This window comes from Rhinatrema bivittatum, chromosome 3, assembly GCF_901001135.1.
Source record: "Rhinatrema bivittatum chromosome 3, aRhiBiv1.1, whole genome shotgun sequence".
NCBI lineage: Eukaryota > Metazoa > Chordata > Amphibia > Gymnophiona > Rhinatrematidae > Rhinatrema > Rhinatrema bivittatum.
In genome coordinates, this window is record NC_042617.1 from 341,677,289 (window position 1) to 341,702,247 (window position 24,959).

At 45.9% G+C, this 24,959-nt stretch overlaps 1 long non-coding RNA gene across 1 annotated transcript; it reads left to right on the plus strand.

Annotated features, from left to right (window-relative positions):
• Window positions 1-4,308: 4,308 nt before the first annotated feature.
• LOC115087792 lies at window positions 4,309-24,210 on the plus strand. The gene is made up of 3 exons (XR_003855612.1): window positions 4,309-4,394; window positions 21,654-21,768; window positions 23,589-24,210. It is a non-coding gene; the product is annotated as an uncharacterized LOC115087792 (long non-coding RNA).
• The last annotated feature ends 749 nt before the right edge of the window (window positions 24,211-24,959 follow it).

Below are 24,959 nucleotides of genomic sequence, written 5' to 3' on the forward strand. Positions count from 1 at the left end.
CGCTCACCATGCCCTCACTAGGCAAAGAGCCTTCTCCATCGCTGGCCCTTCCCTCTGGAACTCCCTACCTTCCAATCTTCGTCTAGAGCCTTCCCTACGTAACTTCAAAAAAGGAATCAAAACATGGCTTTTCAAACAGGCCTACCCCGATTCGAACCAAACCTAGCCCAACACCCACTATCCACACTCCATTGAATGCCATTAACCCCCTTTTCCCGCACTCCCTCCCTCGCCCCCCCCCGCCCTCCCTTCCTTTCAGAACCCAGCATTGCTACTTCATAAGATTGTATACAGCGTAAGATTGCATAATTTTCCTAGTTTCTGTAGTCATAAGATTGTACATAGTGTAAGATTGGCATTTACTCATCCATGTTTTATTTTTTGTAATCACTTATCAAGGTTATAATCTGTTTCTTTACATATAATTGTTCCTCTTATTTTCCTCTGCTAGCACTCTACCTTCCCTCTTTCCTCTCCCTCCCTCTTTTTCCAGCCTTCTCCCTCTTCCCCACTCCCTGTTCATTGTAATTTTCTCCATCTTTAATTGTTAATTGTAAACCGGCGTGATGTTTCGTACGAATGTGGTGTATAAAGCCTTATAATAAATAAATAATAAACCTATACATGCTTCCCCTCTGTCATCTTCTTAACGGTCCTCGGACTCACTTATTACATCTACGCAGATGATACAGATTCTCATTCCAGTTCAAAAAAGTCTCAAGTTCACTTATAAATCACAGCAATGTACTTAATGATTATTAAACAGGTATTAACCCACATGAAACTCATATTTAAACGTCGATAAAACAGAAGTTATTTTACTAGACAGAAGACCAACATTTGATAAATTACCATCCTTTAAAACTGGTGTAACTCACTCTTACTTGTTTACCCACCTCGACCATTCGTCCATTACAAATCCTACAAAATACTGCAGCTAGAATCCTGACAGGTACCAAAAAGCAAGACCATATTACTCCAATCATATCTCTGCATTGGTTACCAGTTAAGTATTGAATACAATATAAATTTTTATGCATCCTTCACAAAGTTATATATGGAGAACAAACTGACTGGCTCAATGCAGCAATTCAACTTCACACTCCACAATGCAATCTTCGCTCAGCCAATAAAGGTTTTCTGTCCATCCCTTCTGTACAATCTGTATTGCGTATGCCGGCCGCAGCAGGCCCGCAGCCCGGCCCTCTCACTTTCCATTGCCAAATCCAGCGTCTAGTTCCACATCTCTGGCAGCGGTGGGCCGCTGGCTCCGTCCTCGGGCCACCCCCAGTGCTCCAGCTACTGCAACAGGCCTCTGTGTTCCGCGACGGGCCTCACCACATGGCCCGCCAGAGAGACACCGCCATCCAGTGCCGCGCTCCTCCCTAAGTGCACGCACGCACATCATGGCTACCTTTAAAGGGCTCGCAGTGGGAACTTGGCTGCGGCCCCAGATGATGACATCGCTGAAGCTCCGGTATATAAGGCTGGGCTCAGCTCCTGATAGTCACCTTTGCAACAGGTCTCCACGCTGGTCATGTACTTCATTGCCTTCTGGTGATTCTCCTGCATTCCTGGCTCCTGAACCCTGTGAGTTCCTGTTCCTGTTCTCCTTTGCTCCTGCATTCCTGATCCTTGCCCTTCTTTCGGATTGACTTTCCTGGACCATGACCTCTGCTTTGTCTGATCACGCCATTGATCTTCTCCTGGAACTGACCACTGATTCGTCTGACCACGCCGTTGATCTTCTCCTAGCCCGGACCTCTGCTTTTCCTGACTGCGCTACTGATCTTCTCCTAGCCCAGACCTCTGCTTTGCCTGACTACACTACTGATCTTCTCCTAGCCCGGACCTCTGCTTTGCCTGACTATGCTACTGATCTTCTCCTAGCTCAGACCTCAGCCTCGCCTTGCCACCCTCCTCGATTGCCACCGGCCCTGACTCCAGCTTGCTCTACGACGCCTCTACTATCTACGTCCTGGACTTGGCCTATTCAGGCTTCGGCCTGTTCTTGCTTGGGCGCCCCCTGTCTGACTTTGGTTCTATTGGCGCTCAGGTCTCCGCCTCGTCCAGTTCAGACTTCCCAGCTTTGCTGTTGCTGCCTCTGGGCTGACCTCTCTATCCTTCCATTGACGATGACATATGGAGGCCCACCTAAGCCCAGCCGGCCCCAGTACCCAAAGGTCTCAACCCCGCGGGGAACGAGGGCTGGTATTGGTGAAGCTCCAGCTGGCCTCCATCCATCAGCCCACTCCACCTGCCGACAGTGGGGACCCGTAGGATCTTCCTACGGGTAGCATCAACCCCACCTCGGCCCAAGGTTCACCTCCTGTGCAACAATCTGCTCACCTATGTCTAGTAAGAGAGCATGCACTATCTTTGGCAGGCCCCAAAATTTGGAATTCCTTATCCACAGAGTTACGTCTCCAACCAGATTTAGAAATTTGTGGAAAGGAGGGTAAAAACATGGTTAGTTTCAAAGGCCTATCAGGATGCAACATAATTTCTATTCCTTTCATTTAATCTTCCTTTAATTAGAATTCAGGATCGATGACTTTCCAGCTGTCAGTTTTATTCTATTTAGATTTTATTTAGATTTATTTATATTGTTATTTTTATTATCATTTTCAATTTTAGGCCATTGCTTTGTTTTATTTTTGTATTTTAATCTTTTTATATATTTATTATATTGTATTATTTTCCCTTTTATTCTATGCTTACAAATTATGTAAACTGTTGTGATGTTTTGCAAATGACGGTATATAAAATCATTAAAAAATAAATGAATAAAAATAAAACTTTGGCAACCACTCCTTTTAGGTTTTTTTTTATTCTAATTTCCTCATTTCATCGTAATCTCCCAGTTTAAATTTAAATGCTACTGCAGAAGTTTTATTTAGTATCCACCCTTCAGTGATTATGTCAAATTTATTTGCTTCAAGATTATTATTGCTAAGTAGATTCACCACCTTTACCCACTACGGAACTGTATATAATGTTTGTTCAGTCTGAGGTGTATTTTAGGACAGTGTTCTTCATTGTAAGACCCCGCTGCCAGTGGCAGCTCTGATCAGCCCTATGTGCAGCTCCCTGACTCTCCTTCCCCAATAAACAATCTCCCCTCCCCCTTGCCTTCTCCAGATGCTTGCTACTAATGCTGTCTCCACAGCTGTTCAGTTTGCTTACAGCATCACTTGGCTCTCAGCAAGTTTGAGAACAGCTCAAGAGTTCAAGCACTGCATGTCCGAAACTTAGAGTAATGAGGTTCCAGAAGAAAATAGAACAGTTGTTCCAGAAACAATACCAGCAGAAAGCATCCAGAGAAGGTGATTTAAAAAACTGGCAGGCCAATGCCTTGTAAGACTGAATTAGTTTCATTTTTAAATGCTCAATCAGCTGCTTCTTAAGAGCTGCTTCTTAGTTTCTGAAACTACCATAGGTAGAATAACAATCACAACCTGAGAGATCTGAAGAGTCAGTATTTGTTCAACTGTAGAATTGTCTTCACCTGACTAATTAAAGGCCTAATGAGGAAATCAACTTTCTAGGCCTAATTAACAACTTTTTAAGAAAAGTAAAAATGAATCAAACTGGAAGGATGTCCACATTTTTGCACATGCCGTGTTTACTGTCTTACTATTTTCAATCTGTAAAAATCAGAAAATAAATAGTAATTTTGCATTAGAAATCACAGAAGGATGTTGCATTTTACTTTGTGCCATGCAGAAGTTGTATCAACTTCTGTTCACTTAGAGATTCATTGAAACATATGGTTTTGACCAGGGGTGCCTACACTTTTGCATACGACTGTAAGTGATAAACAAACGGACATCAGGAGAAGGTAAACTTGATGGACCTCTGGTCTTCTTTCTGCCAATCAGCTGTTTTTTATGCATTTAGTGGATAAGATTCCAGCATTTGAGGGATAAGCTTCCTTTCAATCAATTGAAAGAAAGAACATGGGTAAAATAGAAAATCTCTAAAGCACCAATTTTATGATGGCATGGTCTTACTAACAGTAAGAAGCGTTTAGAAAAAAGAAGCAAGAGATTTGTAGTGAGTGGGAGAGAGGGACACAATTATAATTAGAAATTACAGCATTTTCAGATTTGTTTGTTTTTTAAAATCTGAAGCTGCCCTCAGAAATGAATCACAGAAGATGCTTTCACTTACTCTGCTGTGATTTTTATTTTTAATTCTATTTTTTCGTGAAGTCACAATAGGAGAACTCTAGCCACAGTAAACGCTTCTCGGTGAATGTTCCATTCTAGCACTTGATTTGCGCGCACCTTCCAGGAGAGGGGCTGCATCTTCACGTGCTTATTCAAAGCAAAGAATTCATTACCACCTTTTGGCCTTGATGTTTCAGCAACATTCAGACTCTTTTGCTCATGGTAAATATTTTTCTTTCTTCTTTTTATTTTATACAAAACCGGTCAGGTTAGGTGACACACAATAACGATATCAGCTGAAGGATATTGTTTTGTACACAAGCACCAGCTCCAAGAGATGTGCTGCAGTTTACAGCAATGCACTTCTTTAGACAAGCACGGCGGCTTTGTGTGCGCGTCCCATTGTGTAGCAGGCATTACGGGAAAAGCTCCTGCAGCAGAGCTGGCTGGCTGACACCTTCAAGGTCTTCTGGCGGTATTTTCCAGAGGTCCTCTTACATTTTCTATCCAGAAGCACACGGACATTGAATGGGATAGCAGAGAGGGCAATTTTCAACCGTCCCCGTAAATCAGCACATACCTGAGTAAGCCGATGCATCCGGAGTCGCAGCACTATTTTTTCTAAAACTGTATGGTGGGGAATCACACATTTTATTACAAATACTGTTTATTTCTGCCCTGGAAGTGTGCATGTGTATATGTTTCTAATGCAGGAAACAAATACTTTCTCTACACATTTTGTAAAAGTGCACACATATTATATTTTGTCTATGTAATAATTGTAACCTGTGCATGTAATAACTCTGAGTGAAGTCATGTATTCTATAAAGAATGTGCATAATTCACTTATAAAGATATTTATGTACACGTGCTTGCAATCACCAGTTCACTGACACCTCTTCCAGTTCACTCGGACGCACCAGCAATTTACCCACTTAATCCAGACCTCCTACCCAAAACCTACAGCCAAAAGGCAAAGGAAATTTCACTTCTGTGACTTAATTCACAAGTGTAAAAGCATACAGCCAAGTTTGGTAATAAAAGTGCGTGTACCACTTACAAAATACTAACCAGTGCGTGAACTTCCAAACGCTGCCCAGGAATGCCCGCAAACTGCCCCTTTCTTTTTCATTTCACATTTAAGCACAGCACTGCAAGTACGCACCTAATTCAGGTTCCTGCAAAATACTAGGTACATACATACATACATGCCACGTAAGCACATAACTTGCAATTTTATGCTTGTTCATTTCCTTCCTGGTGCAATACCAGTTGTCCTACTTGATCTTCTGTTACAACCACGACTTATTATTTCTATAGTGCAACTAGACATCACTAGCTCTATGCATGACTTTATATTTGCTTCCTCACAACTAATGATCCTCTGTGATTATCCTGATACTGTTTAAACCTCTACCACTACCACCTCTGTTCCCTGCATCCACCACCCTTTTGGTGAAGAAAAAATTTCTGATATTATACTTGCATCTGTTCCTTTGAGCCTATCATGACTTAAGAACATAAGATATGCCATACTGGGTCAGACCAAGGGTCCATCAAGCCCAGTATCCTGTCTCCAACAGTGGCCAATCCCAGTTACAAGTACCTTGCAAGTACCCAAACATTAAATAGATCCCATGCTACTAAAGCCAGCAAGAATCACTGGTTATTCCCTATTGATTAATAGCAGTTTATGGACTTCTCTTCCAGGAATTTACCCAAACCTTTTTCAAACCCAGCTATATTATCTGTCTTAACCACATCCTCAGGCAATGAATCCCAGAGTTAATTGTGCGTTGAGTGAAAAATAATTTTCTCTGATTTGTTTCAAATGTGCTACTTGCTAACTTCATGGAGTGTCCCCTAGTCCTTGTATTATCTGAAAGAGTAAATAACCATTTCACATTTACCTGTTCAAGTCCATTCATGATTTTGTAGAACTCTATCATAAACCCCTCAACTGTCTCTTCTCCAAGCTGCAGCCCTAACCTCTTTAGCCTTTCCTCATAGGGAGCCGTTCCATGACCTTTATCATTTTGGTCACCCTTTTCTGTACTTTCTCCAATGTGACTAGATCTTTTTTGAGATGCGGCGAAGAGAACTGCACAAGTATTCTAGGTGCAGTCTAACCATGGAATGATAAAGTGGCATTATGACATCCTCTGTTTTATTTGCCATTCCCTTCCTAGTAATTACTAACATTCTGTTTGCTTGTTTGGCTGCCACAGCACTCTGAGCAGACGATTTCAATGTAATATTAATTATGATGCCCAGATATTTTTTCCTGAGTGATAACTCCTAAAATGGAACCTAACATCGTTGTAACTATTGCATGGGTTATTTTTCCCTCTATGCATCACCTTGCACTTGTCCACATTATATTTCATCTGCCATATGGACGCCCAATCTTCTAGTCTCACAAGGTTCTCCTGCAATTTATCACAATCCGCTTGTGATTTAACCTATTCTGAATAATTTTGTATTAGCTGCAAATTTGATAACCTCACTCATCATATTCCTTTCCAGATCATTTATATATATATTGAAAAGCACCGGTCCAAGTACAGATCCCTGAGGCACTCCACTGGTTATCTTATCCACTGTGAAAACAGACCATTAATCCTACTCTCTATTTCCTGTCTTTTAATCAGTTTGCAATTCACAAAAGGACATCACCTCCTTCCCTATGATTTTTAGTTTTCTTAGAAGCCTTTCATGAGGGACTTTGTCAAACACCTTCTGATAATGCAAATACACCACATCTACTGGTTCACCTTTATCCACATGCTTATTCACCCCTTCAAAAACATGTAGTAGATTTGTAAGGCAAGACTTCCCTTGGGTAAATCCATGCTGTCTGTGTCCCTTTAAATCATATCTATATATATGTTTTGTGATTTTATTCTTTGTAATAGTTTCCATAATTTTTTCTGGAACTGAATTCACGCTCACCAGTCTATAATTTCCCAGATCATCTCTGGAGCCCTTTTTATATATTGCAGTTACATTGGCCATTTTCCATTCTTCAGGTACAATGAATGATTATAATGATAGTTTACAAATTACTTGAAATATGTCTGAAATTTCATTTTTGAGTTCTATGAGAAACCTGGGATGTATACCATCCAGTCCAGGTGCTTTGTTACTCTTCAGTTTGTCAATCTGGCTTAATACTGTAAACAAGTTTCGGGATGCAGAGACCTTTCTACTACAGGACACTTCCAATTGCCCTCCCACCTTATTCCATGATCTTAAGTCAGGAAAAGACAACGTGTATTCTCTCAAAAACAGACTTTTATTTAATCAGATCTGGCATGACATAGCCTTTAGAAAATAACATTTCTTGTCTCTAACATCCTGGACACTAAGCACCAGATTTCTCTAAAGAAACTTCTGTACATGGGTAGTTTCCACACATGCCATAAACCTTAGCCTGTTTAATATATTCATACTTATGGCTAACGTACTTCCCTGGTCCCAGCTTCAGGCAATATCCCTCTGTTCACCACTGAAGCAGATGCTGGCTGGAGGTATGAAGAATGTGGGCAGGGGAGAAGCTTGCTTCCTGGTTGGTACTGGCAGGAGCAGGCAGGTGGTCCTGGAAGGAGAGTTGCTTCTGACTCTGGTTCTTGCTGGGTTACCTGGACTTGCTCTCGCCCCTCACTGTCTCAGACTCCATGTCACTCTCTGCACCTGAGCAGGGTGTCTCCTCTCTCTGGTCTCCTGCCCTGGTCTCTTGGCCACACCTAGTCTTCTCCCTCCTTGATAGCAGGGGCTGCTGGTCTGCTTCAGGCTCCACTTTCTTTTCTTTCAGGGGTCCCTTCTCTGGTTTCAGGGTGTTTCTCAGGATTCGCTCCCCCAGGGGGTCCTTCCCTTTTCTGGGGTCTCTCTCCCTTGTCTTTATTTGTCCCCTGTTTTATGCTTTCCAGCTGATAAACATGCATAAGCTCATGCATAATCACATGGTGGGTGGAGGGTCTTTGCCACATTGCAGGTCTTTTCCCCCCTCCCCATTATGTCGGGGAGCTCCTTCCATGTTGCAGGTCTTTTTACACCTCCCCATTTCTTCAGGGGGAGAACTGCCACATCTGTATGCCAAGCTATGTGCCAAAGTGTTTTTCTCCATCTCCAACAGTCCCCACTTTCTTCCAAGGATGGGGGTCTTTCCAACCTCTGAATCTTGCCTGGCTTATAAGCTAGGTTGTATTGGACCTTTTGTCTGCTGTTTTTTTATTTAAACAGGGCACTTACAAACAGGCACATCTTGATAAAATCCTTCAGTATATCAGGCAAAAGTTCTTCTTTTTCCACTGAGCTATGACAGTGCTTTTGCAGCATGTCAGTACACAAGCCTATAGGTTTCTTGGCTATTATGATTCATATTTTGAGATTCAATGGTAAAAACATGAGATATCTCCCTACATTTCCCCCCTTCTTAAGCCGTTTAGTCAGCAATGGAGCTTGTGTTGCTTAAGCCTATCGGCTACTATGCAGGCCTCAGCTGTATGACATGTATGACCCACAATGATGACAACATCAACATGAGTAAGGAATAATGAAACAATATAATAATCATGACACATAAGGAATCATAAGGGAGTAATGTAATAATGTAATAGGATAATAGGGAATAAAATCCTCATTATAATGAGGAAGGCAAGAATTATAATGAGGAAATAAATGGGGATATAAACAGGAAATATATATATAGGTGATAAGAAATAAAGAAACTGAGTAGTTCTCATGTGGTGCATGCTGTAGAAATATGAGGTAGAGACATTATTTCAGACTTGAGGTAGAAAGTATGTGTGGGCAACCCTTCTTTCCCTAGTCTGGAAAGTGATGAAGTGTGATCACTCATTGTCCGGTGCCTCATACATGTCCAGAGATGGGGGCTGTGGGAGGTTTCACAAGCACATAGCTTTATGGTGAGAACTTCCCCATGTATGTCTCATTAAGGGCCTTACTCTTTTGAAGAAGGTGATTGAAAATAGGATGTGGGCTGCGATCATCATGGCTAGGGCATGTAAGGCATAAGACAGTATATAGTCAGTTTGTAAAACATCTTCCTCTCTGGAATCATAATTGTAGTCAGCAATTACTGCTCTGTCTTGGTCTACAGACAGTTCCATAGTTTGAGAGTCTTTTTAGCCTAAAGATATACCAAGTTTTCATCAAAGTTGATTTCATGGCCCCGAAACACATCTAAGATTTCTACCTCTGTTGAAACCGGGTATAAGGTAGTATAAGGACACAGCCCCTAAGGTAACTATTGTGACTGTGTGTGACTAAACAAGTCATTGGTGAGCACTTGAATGGGCTGGATAAAAGTACGGGCTTTGCTCAGCACGGTTTTAATGGTGGTAATGTCCTCTCAGTTATGCTCAATTGCTTGAGAATGTAGGTTAACCAAGGTGACAGTGTTACTTAATGTTTTACCTTGAGAAGTTAACTGTTCTTATTGGTGTCGTATCTGTTTAGAGATACTTAAATATCATCCTGCAACTCTTTAACAGTGTTCTGCAAATTGTTTATAGAAATTGAATTGGCAATGGACATGGATGCACCAAACAGGGAACCCAGGGCAGAAAAGATAATAGATCCAGCAATTAGTCCAATAAACCTTTTGGTCAGTAAGTCTTTTCTAATGGGCTGGATCATAATTTTGTCCAATTGGCTAAGAATATTCTAAACGTTCTGGATAGCATATTTCAGGTGATCCTTGAACCCAAGCTTAGTTGCAGGCAAATGCATGTTAATGAGCTAAAATGTTTCCAGATCACATGTTTGGGGGTCCAGCGACACAAAGACTTTCTGGATGACAATCTGGGACTGCATGATGAGGAAGCCAGGGTATCTTGCATCATGATGCCGGAGGAAGGACCAGGCTCAACCAGCTTGGCAGCTTCTGCTCCTGTCATCAGCAGCCACTAGGATGATCACCCTCAGGGATTGGCTCTTCATCTGAAAAACAGTAGAAAAACTACTCATCTGCTTTATTGTTAATGTCAGTGTCACTGGGCACAGCTTTCTGATCCACAAAATAACGAAAGTGACAAGGTCTGAGCTAGTTAATGTGGACCCATTTGTCTTACTTTGAATAAGATACACGACTGGTGAGACTTTATCCACAATGACCAAAAGGTCCTTTCCAGCTAGGCAAAAATGTGCTTTCTTTGGCTTTGTTTTTACTGTAATTATAATAAAAGACCTTGTCTCCAATTTTATACTATTTAGAGGAAGCTTTTAAATCATAATAGGCTTTTCTACCTCTAACATTTGTCTCCAAATTCTTTTGGGCAAAGGCAAAAGTGTCTTGAAAATGTTCCCACAGATGGGTAACATGTTCATGTGCAGCCAAATTGTGTTTTACTGCATCCTGTTCTATCTTACCTTTCTCCTTGTGAAAGAGAGACTCGCTCATGAAGGAGTCCTCACTATTGAGCATCAGGGGTACCTGTATGTTTTGTGTGTCTGCTAGCTGGACATACACTGAAATGGCATCTCCACTCCGGTGTATGTTGGTCAGCTTCCTAGGGTGTACCAGGTGTGCATTTTTGGTTACAGGTGGACTTACCTCCTGAGTCTGCTCAGCTCTGGTCAGTTGAAAGTGGGTTTTGGTTGAGGGAAATCTCCATTCAATCAGTATCTAGGACAATGCTGAGTATGGTCTCCTTTTTTAAGAGGATAACATTGTCATTATTATTACCCCTTCTTTGGGCTGTCTGTACTGAAGTACTAATAGGAAGGGATCTGCAGATCTTTGGAAATTTATTCTGAGAGTAGTCTCTTTCTGCTCCTCAGAGCAGGAACTATGGGCTTCCTTCCCCCCTTTGAGCCACTCTACCATATGGGAGAGGGTACCTGACCCAAGTCCACATGAACTCATTTACCTAATCAAGAATGGGGGACAGTCTCATCAGGAGTTCATTCCCCAACTAGGAATTCTTCAACAGGAGTCTTGGTGATCAGAACTGGGTGCTTCATTTTCATCTTCCCTATCTGAAGGGTGAGCCATGCCTTACTTCTGACCTCCAAAGGCATTTTTCCATATGCCCCTAAGTCCACTTCACATGGGGACTATTCTTGGAGTGAACCTACTCTCTAATGAAGCAGAGAGCTTGTCAAACAAGCTCTGCGTGATTAGGATAGATTAGAAGCCCCTCCCAATTGAACACATTTTGTAATCTGATGGGGATTGTGTAGTGGAGTCCCGGAGGCTTTAATTTCCCTAAGAAATACTTGTGCTTCCTGACAGAGTCCATATCCAGAAGGGGCACAGGACTCTCCTGCGGCTGGATGTCACCTGGTACTATAGAGGTATGGGCATTTTGGGGTTTGAACAGGAAGGCTCCCGGGTACTTATGGTAGAGACCTGGAAAGGAAAAACAGGATTGGTTAGTCATTGTTTGCTAGAGGAGGACCCAGAAGTACTGGGGCTCTCTTTTGACATTGTTAAGGAAGCGCTAGGGAGCAGTTCCATTTCTGGAAAGATAGTGTGCCCATAGGCCATGGCACGACCCCAGAGAACTCTGAAGAAGCACTGAGGATGGCAAGAAGTGTCCAAGCACAGGCGGACAGGCTGAAGACCAGGAGCCCTGATCCCTGCCGAACCCGAACACACCAGAAGAGACCCAGCAACGCAATGCTGGTCTCTGGGGTAGCCCTTCAGCCACTCGATAGCTCTTTCGGACCTGCCACTTGAGAACGTCAGATGTGATGGGATGGACAGAGGTCAAGGACAGGCAATGGTACTGGAACAGGAACAAGACATAGGTACTTGGAGACTTGGATGAGACGAGGATACTTGGAGACTAGGACGAGACAAAGACTAGAACTAGAACCAGGATTCAGGATGCTCAGACATGGATTGAGATACAAGATCCTCAGACATGGATTGAGATACAAGGTACTCAGAGGACTCAGACCTAGACTCATGATACTCGGAGGACTCAGACAAGGATTCAGGTTACTCAGAAGACTCAGACAAGGATTCAGGTTGCTTGAAGGGTTCAGGTAAGGGTTCAGGATTCAGGCGAAAGTACTGGGTGAGTGCTGTATCGCAGCACGCCCTACACAGCCATCCATGACTGGTTGTGGACCATGCCAAAAGCAACACAGATTCCAGACGAAGCAGTGGAACTTGAAGCCAGGACATGACAAAGATTCAGGAGAGGCCTGCACCGGGGCGCACCCTACACAGCCGCCTGTGGCTGGTCACAAACCACGCTGAAGTGGAGCAGGTTCTGGCAGAGTCTTGGGCATGGACAGAAGCAGGCACAAGAGACTCCAAAGACCGGGAACAGAATACAAGACTCAGGAATCAAGACTTAGAACTTGGAACTTGGATTCAAGAACATTAAAAGCAAGGGTCTACCGGAGGCTGGCGCTATAAAAGTGAAGGTAGGCCTTGTGCCACTCATAATTTACTGTAGCTCTCCAGGCAGCACAACATGCAACAGGCATGGGCCTTTTCATTAGGTATACAAGCTCCCAGCAAGCCATATCCTGAACTTGTGCTGTCAGCTGCCAGTATTCAAAATGGCACCAATAGCCTTTGCCCTTACTATGTCAAAGGGGCTACCGGTGCCATTGGTCGGCCCCTGTCACATGGTAGGAGCACAAGATGGTGCCAGCCATTCATTGCTCCTACCATGTGACAGGGGCCGACCAATGGCCCCAGTAGCCCCTGTGACATAATGAGGGGAAAGGCTATCGGCGCCATTTTGAATACTGGCAGCTGACGGCCCGAGTGTAGGAGATCGCGCCAAGACCCCCGCCGGACCACCAGGGAATTTTGGTAAGTCTTTGGGGGGTCAGGAGGATGGGGAGGTTGTAGTTAATTAAATTTAAAGGGTTGTGATGGGGGGTTTTTTTGGGAAACGAATACATATGTAACTAATGAACGGATTGGGGTCTCCCGAGAACGGATGCAATGGATTTGGGTCCCCACAAATACGAATACCGAATGGGACGAATCATTGCATTAGTCACATGACACCCAGACTGCTTACTTTACAGGCAGTGTAATAGCTGGCTCATCCCTATCACTCATTACCACTCCTTCCTCCACAAACATAAAGTATAGCAGCATTCTGGAAACACTTCTGTCACTGGCAATTTTTACATGTACTTACTGGAATATTGCCTAAAGGGCCCCGGCATGGTTTACAACCCAGTACATGGCAGCTTCTCAAGATGCCAACATCTTAAGGACCTCATCAATCATGATAACCACCTGACATTTGTGGTAGCAGTAGCCCTAGCGAATGAGAATGGAGAGGCTCCGAGGATGCTGGCTGACTCTAGGCTCAAAATAGGTTCAGTTGAGCACAGTTTAGCTACTGAGAAAGCCATAGAGCCCACCCTGCATGAATTGGATAGGACCAGAGGACACAACAACAATCATAATAGTGCCAAACTGTTATAGCAGTTACTGAAGACTGTTCAGTTTTGCTGCTGTTCAGCTGTTCACAGACCTTCAGACACACATGTGAATGAGCTGCAGCAATAAAGTATGAAAGCCTGCAAGTGTGTAACATTAAGTTGTTAGCGGTACAATATGGTTAGTGTTTGACACAGGAGTGTGGAGCCTATGTGCTTTGTAGGGCCTCACACATAGCACATGCACTGTAAAATGTACTATGTGTAGCGTTACTTTCTACATTGTGGTTATGTTGAAGGAACAAACAGAAGTGCATATTGTTACAGCACATGATTAGCTGACACTCTAACCATTAGGACCAACAACCTGCCATATATACGACAATGAGTCATCGTGTGAGAGACCACTTAAGGGCAGGTAAACCCATGACCTGTATGCTGCTAACGTCTTCTTATGAAAGATGAGCCAGCTATTACACTGCCTGTAAAGTAAGCAGTCTGGGTGTCATGTGACTAATGCAATGAAGGCTGGCCAGTAACTCATTGAATAATGTGCCTTCACTGTCCTGCAAGTGGTTCTTCACACATATATATATATATGTTAGAAAACTTATGACACTGACATTATATCACCACAGCCAATAGCCTGACCTTGGGGCCATCTACTCTGGTAACCTTGCATTCAGAAAGGCCAATGGCAACTTTAAAGGAGCTATGCACATAGCAAAACCTGACGCTAATAGCACCATAACCTTCAGCCTGGTTGTAAGGGAAGGTGTGAGATCAAAGCTGTGTGATGTGTGCTGTATTGTGGCCACCCGTGCTGAACGCTTCCAAAGTACATGGTGCCATGTCATCTCAATGTAAACTATATCCGCACTGTCTAAACCTGTACACATGTAGCTAAGACGATGTGTACCTGTATGTACACAACTAAGTGGCATGCAGTTATTCATGGATGTGTGACATCACTGGTAAACAGATGAAGGCCAGGCGTCACTATTCTCAGGGAATGTCCTTGTCAAATCACACACACACATAACAGAGATATTGCTTCAGGAGCACACCTGTAAATGGTTTCAAATGATGGTGTCTGACAGTATAATGTGTAAGTGTGGCTTTTTGTGGTCGCCATGCACATTGCACCTTCAGTGTTATAACAATTTCACACCATTTGTACAGCTGGCACTGTGCAGGGTTGTGAAGCATGTTGTCCATTGCAACACTTATGAAACTGTGACATGCACATTTCACAGTGACAGAGAGGTGCACTCGTGATGGCTGTGAGGCCACATGGTGCTAGGTAGGCCACAGACTGTCTTAACAGACATGCCTCTTTTTCTGTGAGATACAGGCAGAACGGAAGGTGGCAGACCCATGTAGAAAAATTTGCATTGGCAGGAAATATTTTATTCAAACTACAGTGCTATAGTCCATTAGCAAGACAAATGAAGAGCAGCCAGCTACTTAGGCAAAACATTTTACAAAGAAAAGGCATAATGAATGGAAGCGCTGCTAATATGCTTTAGCCAGACCTCCCAAAGGAAGGCTATTTTATAGGCCAGGCCCATCAGGAAAAGTGAGTAAGTATAAGGTTCTGGCGAATCTGGCTGCTACTCGGTATCATCTCCTGGGCTCGGGCATGCACACATGGGGGATCCCGTGGGAGATCTGGACGTATATCCATTGCCATTCCATGGCGTACTGCCACATTATGGAAAACACAGCACAGCAAGATAATCTTGGCAGCTTTGTCTGGGGCATACATTAAAGCTCCACCCGTCTTGTCCAAACAGTGAAAGCGACTTTTCAGAAGGCCAAAGGTGTGTTGTATGACTGAGTGGGTAGCACATAAAGCATCATTATATCTCATCTCTGCTGGCGTGTTAGGCATGGGATGGGGGTGAGAAGCCAGGGCCTGCAACCATAACCTGAATCTTCTGCACCAATGACATAAGAAACGCATTACAGTTTGCAATGTTATTGCCACATGTGACTGCCTACCCATAACTTCCAGTAAGACAGTCCAAGATTGCCTGTACCTTAAAAGTTCATTAATGTTGCCTGACAGCGTTTGAGTTAGATGTTGTCAGCTATACATGCTGGCAAGCTATAGTGCTAACCAGCTGATCTGTTCATAACTACAGCATATGATGTGCGCTTTGGAAGTGTGGCATGACCGGCCCTCAGAACCCAGCAAAGGTTACAGGTGTGTAGCTGCCTGCCAACCTTCAAGACAAATATAACTGCTGTGAGACCTGTGGTAAAAGGTTTGGCCGTAGCTAACGTTGTACAGGTGATTGTCCATTGCAGCTGTGTAGTATGCTAAGCCATGAAAAACCCCTATAGAGGGAATAACGCAGGCCTGCAACATGCAGTGCAGAATATTTGTGGTACAGGTGTCCAAGGCTACACATAAACACTTGCTGCCTATGTTCCAAATGGCTCCGTAACTGACCACAAATAAAGGTGGTGTGCAGCAGTGTGCACTGTGCAGGGTTACAAATCACAAGAGCCATTGTAATGGAACCAAAAGGAATCATAGGAATGGGTCCTTTTAGGTGCAAGCTGTCCACAGCACAACACCTTTTGGACCCCCACCTATTTGCTTGGCACACAAGGCATATGAAATCCGTGATCTTTTCAGTGTCATGCAACAGGTTTTCTGACTATACTTTCCTAGAAAGCCAGGGGCCCCCCATTTACAAAAGTGTAGGTAAACTAATACATTACACCAACATTGTGTTCCAGTTAGCTGTGCTTGGGGTGAGTCTTCTTACACAGGGTCATGTGCGGTTCCACAAGTACACAGCAGGAGTACGTCAGTACTGTGTGGAACAGCATCTGCAGAGGTGGCAAGTAGCAGAGGGAGTGGTGTGTTGCTGGAGCTGTGTACCAGGATCACCTCTGCAGTCTGCCTCCCATGTCTGTACTGGCCTGCCTTGTGGGTGTGTATAGTACATATCTGGTAAGGATTTCCTTACACCTACCATACACATTCCCAAAGCAAGAGGAGCACCTGTTGTGTCACCCATTGTATGCAAGGTTGCCAGGTCCACAGCACTAGCAACGCCCTTCTGGGCATATACAGATCAGTTGTGGCATAGTGCTTCATATAGTACTGACACAATGGTCAGGCCTGCTCTTGTGCACTAATGTCCAGTAAGGGTATTAAACAAGTACAAGCCACAACATCAAAATATTAATAAGCAGGCATGAGTACAATGTTGTGAAGTGTGTACATTGTTATAGGCAATTTGCATAGCATTTTGTGGTGAAATAGCAAGCTGATGTTAATAAACTGATACAGGCAGCACATGCAGTGTAAGGGTTTTTTCTAGAGAAATGTGATTCTGCATAGCACGCCATGGCCTTTTGCTGCTGCTTCTTGGGCAGGGAGTTCATATGCTGTAAAGTGACCTTTCATATTGTTGCGGCTCCGACCGGTCCTCCCCAGGTCAAGGCCGGCTCCCCCTTACCTCTGCCCAGGTCCGCGGGAAGAGACGCCGCATACCCCGCCGAGTGGGCCGCACGGCTGCCGCGTCGCCACGTGGGAGACGCCGCCGGAGCCCTCACGAACTTCATCCTCAGCGCAGACCTCGCGCGTGCGAGAGGTTAGCGCTTTTGAAGGCCCAACACCCGGGGAGACGGGACTGCCTCCAAGATGACGTCAGACGCCGACCGGCTATATAAGTCAGGGCCCAGCTCCAGTACCTCGCCTTGCAACGAGGTTCCTCTGCTGAGATTCGAGTTGCGTTTGTTCCTGCTTGCTGACGATTCCTGGTTCTTGACTCCGGCTTCCTCTGATGCTGCTGTTCGCTGCCTGCCTCGACCTCGGACCTGCTTCTGACTTCTCTGCTCAGCTTACTCCCGCCTGCTGCCGTCTCCTGGTTCTTGATTCCGGATTCCTCTGACGCCGCCGTTCGCTGCCTGCCTCGACCTCGGACCTGCTACTGACTTCTCTGCTCAGCTTACTCCCGCCTGCTGCCGTCTCCTGGTTCTTGATTCCGGATTCCTCTGACGCTGCCGTTCGCTGCCTGCCTCGACCTCGGACCTGCTACTGACTTCTCTGCTCAGCTTACTCCCGCCTGCTGCCGTCTCCTGGTTCTTGATTCCGGATTCCTCTGACCCTGCCGTTCGCTGCCTGCCTCGACCTCGGACCTGCTACTGACTTCTCTGCTCAGCTTACTCCCGCCTGCTGCCGTCTCCTGGTTCTTGATTCCGGATTCCTCTGACGCTGCCGTTCGCTGCCTGCCTCGACCTCGGACCTGCTACTGACTTCTCTGCTCAGCTTACTCCCGCCTGCTGCCGTCTCCTGGTTCTTGATTCCGGATTCCTCTGACGCTGCCGTTCGCTGCCTGCCTCGACCTCGGACCTGCTACTGACTTCTCTGCTCAGCTTACTCCCGCCTGCTGCCGTCTCCTGGTTCTTGATTCCGGATTCCTCTGACGCTGCCGTTCGCTGCCTGCCTCGACCTCGGACCTGCTACTGACTTCTCTGCTCAGCTTACTCCCGCCTGCTGCCGTCTCCTGGTTCTTGATTCCGGATTCCTCTGACGCTGCCGTTCGCTGCCTGCCTCGACCTCGGACCTGCTACTGACTTCTCTGCTCAGCTTACTCCCGCCTGCTGCCGTCTCCTGGTTCTTGATTCCGGATTCCTCTGACGCTGCCGTTCGCTGCCTGCCTCGACCTCGGACCTGCTACTGACTTCTCTGCTCAGCTTACTCCCGCCTGCTGCCGTCTCCTGGTTCTTGATTCCGGATTCCTCTGACGCTGCCGTTCGCTGCCTGCCTCGACCTCGGACCTGCTACTGACTTCTCTGCTCAGCTTACTCCCGCCTGCTGCCGTCTCCTGGTTCTTGACTCCGGCTTCCTCTGACGCTGCCGTTCGCTGCCTGCCTCGACCTCGGACCTGCTACTGACTTCTCTGCTCAGCTTACTCCCGCCTGCTGCCGTCTCCTGGTTCTTGATTCCGGATTCCTCTGACGCTGCCGTTCGCTGCCTGCCTCGACCTCGGACCTGCTACTGACTTCTCTGCTCAGCTTACTCCCGCCTGCTGCCGTCTCCTGGTTCTTGATTCCGGATTCCTCTGACGCTGCCGTTCGCTGCCTGCCTCGACCTCGGACCTGCTACTGACTTCTCTGCTCAGCTTACTCCCGCCTGCTGCCGTCTCCTGGTTCTTGACTCCGGCTTCCTCTGACGCTGCCGTCCGCTGCCTGCCTCGACCTCGGACCTGCTACTGACTTCTCTGCTCAGCTTACTCCCGCCTGCTGCCGTCTCCTGGTTCTTGATTCCGGCTTCCTCTGACGCTGCCGTTCGCTGCCTGCCTCGACCTCGGACCTGCTACTGACTTCTCTGCTCAGCTTACTCCCGCCTGCTGCCGTCTCCTGGTTCTTGATTCCGGATTCCTCTGACGCTGCCGTTCGCTGCCTGCCTCGACCTCGGACCTGCTACTGACTTCTCTGCTCAGCTTACTCCCGCCTGCTGCCGTCTCCTGGTTCTTGACTCCGGCTTCCTCTGACGCTGCCGTTCGCTGCCTGCCTCGACCTCGGACCTGCTACTGACTTCTCTGCTCAGCTTACTCCCGCCTGCTGCCGTCTCCTGGTTCTTGATTCCGGCTTCCTCTGACGCTGCCGTTCGCTGCCTGCCTCGACCTCGGACCTGCTACTGACTTCTCTGCTCAGCTTACTCCCGCCTGCTGCCGTCTCCTGGTTCTTGATTCCGGATTCCTCTGACGCTGCCGTTCGCTGCCTGCCTCGACCTCGGACCTGCTACTGACTTCTCTGCTCAGCTTACTCCCGCCTGCTGCCGTCTCCTGGTTCTTGATTCCGGATTCCTCTGACGCTGCCGTTCGCTGCCTGCCTCGACCTCGGACCTGCTACTGACTTCTCTGCTCAGCTTACTCCCGCCTGCTGCCGTCTCCTGGTTCTTGACTCCGGCTTCCTCTGATGCTGCCGTTCGCTGCCTGCCTCGACCTCGGACCTGCTTCTGACTTCTCTGCTCAGCTTACTCCCGCCTGCTGCCGTCTCCTGGTTCTTGATTCCGGATTCCTCTGACGCTGCCGTTCGCTGCCTGCCTCGACCTCGGACCTGCTACTGACTTCTCTGCTCAGCTTACTCCCGCCTGCTGCCGTCTCCTGGTTCTTGACTCCGGCTTCCTCTGACGCTGCCGTTCGCTGCCTGCCTCGACCTCGGACCTGCTACTGACATCTCTGCTCCGTTCAACCCCGCCTGCTGCTGTCTCCTGGTTCCAGCTCCTCAGATTCAGCCTAGTAGTCCCAGTGCCTCGATCCCTACGGGCCCCTCCTGGGGGGGATCCCAGGTTCTGGGTGAAGAGCGCCTCCCAGGCTTACAAGCCCCAGGTCCCCGGGTGAAGACCCGCCTTCCGGCCTGGTAAGTCCCAGCGGTCCTGTCCCTACAGGCTCCTCCTGGGGGGACCCTGGGCGAAGTCATTGCCTGTCCTCCAGCTAGTCCACCTCCCGGCCTTCCCTGAGGACCTCCCTCTCCTGGCCGGTCCAAGGGTCCACCTCTTCGCCCGAACACAACACATATGACCCGTCAGATGGCATTCTTCCATGCACAAGAGGTATGGGTTGAAAACAGGGCATGCTTGGAAATATCATATTTGAGCAATTAAAGATCACATTCCATGTACTACCACTATCAGTTTAGACACATTTCTAAGCAGCTTCATATTCACAGTGTCTCTAACAATGTACACAGGTCACAATAGAGTGCAACACACACCATGCCTTCTTATTTTCTATAAATATTAAGTACACTACTTAGTTGAACAATGTCACCATAACTTGTGTTTGTGGTCACATACCCTTGGACTCCTAAATTCACTCCCTGCACATAAAGTCTTCTGTTGCCTCCTTGACACTCCACATTCATCGCTTTCAACACCCAGCCTGTAAATGCACACTATATAAAGTGTTGCCGTTTAAGCTACACAGCTGTGTCACATACAGGAGCATGAAAGCACCATTCACGTAACAGTATTGTAATTGTAAAGAAGGCATCCAGAAGCTGAAGTCAATGGCCACAGTAAGGCCCTTCTCATTGATCTGTGCATCTTGGCTGTACTGACATACACACCATACGGTTTTATAAAAAATAAACTCTGGATGCACCAGCTTACTCAGGTACGTGCTGATTTACGGGGATGGTTGAAAATTGCCCTCTCTGCTATCCCAGTGCAGAACAGCCCTCATGAATTTCTATCTCTAGCTCCTGCATTGAGTTTCTTCTTTCGGGACCGGTAAATGCCTGTCCAGTCTGACATCAACACTTGGTATCGCCTCTGGCCATAGTTCATCTTATAATAACATTTTTCAAATAATTTGAAACACAAGCCACACTATCGGGCTGATCATTATTTTTGTGCCAGTTTCATTAACAAGAACTTCCATTGTTTTCAAAGGAGAAAACAATGACACAACTCTGGCGCAAAACTTTAAGAAATGAGCTCCCATATCCAGTACCACTAAGCATGAAAAGAACCGGAATTTGTTTGTTGACCTTAACTTGGCTCAGAAGAAGTACACTCAGGGATGGATTCAGGGGAAGTCATTTAAACCCTTTCCTAGGCTCCCAACAGAATCCCTCTCTTATCCCGCAGCAGATTACAGCAGAAGGGAAAAGCCGGAGAGAGCCGTTCGCGGGGAAGAAGGCTCTTAACGTCATACAAAGAGGCAGAGAACCTGAGCTCCCCACTTGTGCTCCCATACCCTGCCTGCAATATTTCATTCCCTTACACGAGGCAGTAGGGGTTGAGACATTGAGAAGCGGGAGGTCAGAAAGACTCTGGCAGCTTCCAAACCGACAACGAGCTATAAAGATGGCGGAGGGGGAAGGGGGGGGGGGTGGAGAAATCATTTGCAAGAAATAAAAGGGAAGGTTGAATTTCTGAAGAAAGCAGATTTGGCAAGGCGTTGTCAAGTATTTTGCTTTCAGAAATACAAATGAGAACAAGTCTCTGGTACGTCTGACCCAGTCGTTGAAGGTTGTTGTTATCATTTCAGACTTTGAAAATTGTGGCTTTCAGCTGCAGCCTGCAAACAGACAGAGGCTTTTTTTTTTTTTTTTTTTTTCTAGAAGCCGAAAGCGAAGCAGAACAGTTGATTAATCTGGCCGTACCCAAACATTATCTCAATGAGTCGCTGTCTCCAAGAGCCACATTCCAACCTCCTCTTCATTTTGACCTTCGGATGTGAGTATGAGCTCCGTTTCATCCTGAGGGATTTTCAAACGACGGGGGGGGGGGGGGGGGGGGGGGGGGAGAGGGAGAGAGAGCGAGATGTGAAGGGTGCAGGCTGGGAGCTCAGAGAGCCGCATGTGACTCCTGAGTGGTAAGCTGAGTGTCAGTGATTGCCACTCAGGCCCGTAGCAGTGGGGGGGTGGGTGCATGGACTGTGAGGTGGCACAGACATCATCCAGCAGGGCAGAGACTTTACCTGTCAGAAATGGTACAAGGTCCAAAACTGCTATTTCCAACATGTGGGGGGGGGGGGGAGGAGATGTGCGGCATTGCCCACCGTATGAGCGCCCCTCCCATTTCCAACTCCTTTTCAATTTAAAAAACTGTAAATCTTGTTTTAAACACGCTTGATATTCAAAGGAGAAGTGCTCCACAAAATCTTTCCCTCAGAATCTTTTTCTGGCCTCATTGCCCCCCCTTAATCAGTTTGTAACGTCTGCTTGGAGTACATAAAATGAGGGAAGGGGTTTCCCTATTTGTTAAGGGTCCATCCTTTCCAAATTTGTTTAGTGGGTCCTTAGAGCAGGTCATGAAGATGGTGACGTGGACCTGAATAGAGACAGCCAGGGTGGTATTTAACCACACTCTCTCTCCTCTGACCCGAGAGAGAGGACGCAGCTCATTGTTCCTCCATGAACTCTATGACCCCCCATGCTGCCCCTTAGTGCCAGCTAAAATAAAGCATAGCAGACGCCACTGTCAAACCTCAACTTTCAACTTTATTACTGGGTTTTCCAGCCAGCAACTATGTACATTGATCTGTCTAGGGTAAAAAGTGTCAATTCTGAATGCCTCAGAATTCATGGGACTCAATGCTCAGAATCACGCCTTCTCTCTCCCTCCCCCACCCCTTATATATGTAATACTCAGGAGGTACAATGGGACAGCCTCTCAGTCTTCACAGGAAAATCCTTTAGATCTTCTCACATATTAGTTCTCTGAAACATGATTACATTCCCCCAAGTACTCATTTTTTTCTTCCGCAAACCCACCCCATCCACCATGGATTCGGCTAAACTCTCACAATCTTCTTCAATGCTACCTCAGTTCCAGTTCCTGCAGGCACCCTGTATGTGTATTGTACAGCTCAAATGCATAGCAGCTAGCCTCATGGCTTTTGTCAAAGATTTGCCTAGTGGAGGAGCACTAAAAAGTCAGGTGACTAGCCCCTGGAACCTTGTTTTGGGACAGTACAACTATTTTAAAATATAAGGAAAATTAAATAAAAGTGGCTGACACCTCTTCCCTGTCATCAGGAAGGCTGAGAATGGCAGTAGCAGGGAAAGTAAATATTTTTTTAAAGTGGCACTATTTTAGAGTGACATCAGTGAAGCAAGGATTTGCTCTGGGAGAAAGAGATTTTCCATGTGGGGATTTGAGCAGAAGGCAGGAGTTTTTTTTTGCAGGAGGCAGAAGTGCTGGTCATTAGCTCTGTCAAGCTCCATAAGCATTTGTGGTGGAGCCAGCCTGCACCAGAGGGGAACAGCTACAGAAATCAGTAACTCTGCTATTACTGAGTTATTGTGTCACTGGGAGATTTGAAAGAGATGAAAAAAAAAACTTTTTTTGACACCCGATCCCAGAGAAACTCATGTGCCCTAAAGGTAATGAAAAGAAGGGACAGGGTAGCTAATAGAAAAATCTGAACAGGAACATGGCAATTTTTTTTTGTCTGTACTAATTAGAGGGGAGTGGGATTTTTTTCTGTGAAAGTAACTGCTGTTCCCCTGAAATTAAAGAGGGATTTCCTAATTATCATTTATTTTCATTAGGTAGATAAAACAGTTTCACCACGCCACTGGACACCTGCAATAGAAAGATTTTTAGCTTGCAGAAGATAACTCGGTGCCAGGGAGGTAATCTTCATTTTTGAGTTGGCATAATTAGGTAGTAGGTATCCCCCTGGAGGCGTGCACTGATAGAGGAAGACTGGACACCAGCAACTTCAGAACCCATCATCTAGAGGAGATGGTTGCTGTGCCAGAGAACATCACATCAGATACTGCATCACAACAGTCTGAGCTTGGATTACAGATAGGTGTGTGCATACACCTACAAAAACCACACCTTAGGTCTGGCCAGACTAGCAAACTAGCAGAATCTAATTGAGTTCAACAGGAATGTAACACAAAGGGACAGATGACACTGAAAGTGAACAGCGAACACAAAAGACAAAAAGAGGATACTTACCATAAGAGGGACTCTTGGTTTTTAGAAGAGCCTGGAACAGAAAAAAAGTACCCACAAAGACTTTAATTCTTATGATACAGATTTGAAGATTAAACACAGAGTAAAGTGAAGACCAACACGCAAAAGAATAAAAGTAATACTTATCTGACTTGGAGCTGAATCCAGCATAAGATTCCTGTAAACAAGAGAATGGAATTATTAATATTGTTTTAGCACTGCTACTGTAAAAGAAAATTTGCAAAGTATTTACAGTTTCTAATTGTTGTCTAATTGTCTATGGTTAACAAAAGTACACGCTAAAGAACTTGGATACTTGTATTGTTTACTACAAGATTACTTCTAATCCTTTTCTTTTTGGTAAAAATAAACGTGTTCATCAGGAATTGTTTATTTCCAAGGTACTCCAGGTAATATCCTCCCCCAGGACGGTTACCCTAAATTTCTCTCTACTTCTCCTCCCTGCCCTGGGAGACTTTGCTGGGTGGGTTCTGGACCCCTTGCTGTGCAGAAGACCCAATAGGGAAGAGGGCATCGAATAGCCCACCCTGTGAGGTTCCATCTAGAGGCCTTGCAACACAGCAAACTTTAACTCCCCACCATCCTCAGCCATGACAGCAGGAGGTCTCTGCCACAGGGGAGCACTGATTACATTAAAAAGGAAGGGGGGGGGGGTTCACTACTTTGAACTTACACTGACATCTCCTATCAAAACTCACATCTAAAAGGGTCAGTGCAATTTCTGTTGCTAACATTACTCACAACTTCTTGGTCCACAACCTTATCCTCAACTGTAGAACCTCTCCAGTCCCATAGCATGTGGGTTTTCCCTGGCATTCCCTATGCCACGTATCTCTCCAGGCCTTGTTCCTTTAGGGAAAAGAACAGCTGCCACTTCACCCAGCTTAGGTCAGGTCCTCAGGAGGAGGAAGAAACCTCTCCACTCCATGGTCTCG